At 46.5% G+C, this 1,296-nt stretch overlaps 1 non-coding gene across 1 annotated transcript; it reads left to right on the top strand.

The window, feature by feature from the left end:
• Positions 1 to 868: 868 nt before the first annotated feature.
• LOC115032020 (small nucleolar RNA SNORA48) lies at positions 869 to 1,012 on the top strand. Its single transcript, XR_003837668.1, has one exon. It is a non-coding gene; the product is annotated as a small nucleolar RNA SNORA48 (small nucleolar RNA).
• The last annotated feature ends 284 nt before the right edge of the window (positions 1,013 to 1,296 follow it).

Raw genomic sequence — 1,296 nt, 5'->3', positions numbered from 1 at the left:
AGGGGCCAAGGAGATGACTCACGCAGTAAAGTGCCACTGTGCAAGCATGAAGTCCTGAGCAGGATCACAGCTCTACATAAACGCAGAGTGTCAGCAGGTCATGCCTGTACTCCCAGCACTAGGGAGGCATCCTAGGGCTTGCTGACCACCGAGTCTGGTGCAACTATCAAGATCCAGGGTTTAATAATGCCTTGTCTCAAAAAATAAATAAATAAATAAGGCAGAGAGCTGGGGAAGTGGCTCGGTGTGAAAGCGCTTGCCACACGCAAATAAGGACCAAGAGTTTGGATCTCCTGAACCCAAGAAATGCTGGGTGAGTGTGGTGGCTTGCCTTCAGTCTCAGTCTTGGGAGGCATAGACAGGGATGCCTGTAGCAGGCTGACTAGTGAGACTAGCTGTATCAGCAAGCTATGGGTTTGATTGACAGACTCTGTCTTAAAGAATTAGGCAGAAGAACTGAGGATTGTCAACCTCAATCTTGGGCCCCTATATGCACATTGTATATGTATATGTATATGTATATGTATATGTATATGTATATGTATATGTATATGTATATGTATATGTATATGTATATGTATATGTATATGTATATGTATGCATACACACACACACAGAACATACACATAAAAAGAAAGAAAACATATCGGGAGACTGATTGTGGAAGACACCTGGCATTGAGCTCTGACCTCCATTGCACTCAGGCACATACATATATACAAACATGTGCACACACACACACATACACACACATATAAACTCTTGAACCTGCTTGAGTCAAAAGACCATAGCAGTGAAGGAGTTCAAGCCTTGATACATGAGGACTGTATCAAGTTACTTGAAACGCATAGCTTAAAATAATAGGAAATTTCCCTGGCAATGGGCAAAGAGGCACCTTGGTGGTGGTGGTGTTCCTCTATCAGTCAGGGGCAGAGCAGATGGCAGTCCTTTGTTCATCCTAGCTTGATGCCTGGCTTGGTAACTGATGCTGTTTTATGCCCAGGACTCATAAAAATCAAATCAAACCCAGGCAGTGTTGAAGGAGTAAGACAGAGACCTGGGGGCTGCCATGTCACCATAAACCTGCCCTCCAGCGCACGGCACAGGCAGGCCATAGACACCTGCTTGCCAGCAGCCACACAGTATAGACAGAGGATGTCACCCAGGGGCCTGCTTGGTGTGTGGCCAGCCTGTAGCAGGAGCCACCACAATGTCTGAGTATATGGTGGAACAGCTTGAGCTCTAAGAGGAGAAGCCCGTTGTGAGTGGTCAGCCCTACCACCTGGGGCCATGGTG

This window comes from Mus caroli, unplaced genomic scaffold (genome assembly GCF_978045245.1).
Source record: "Mus caroli unplaced genomic scaffold, Mus_caroli_1 scaffold_11, whole genome shotgun sequence".
In the NCBI taxonomy this organism is placed as follows: Eukaryota; Metazoa; Chordata; class Mammalia; order Rodentia; family Muridae; genus Mus; species Mus caroli.
Note: the sequence above shows the minus strand (reverse complement) of the source record. Positions and strands in the feature narration are given on the sequence as shown.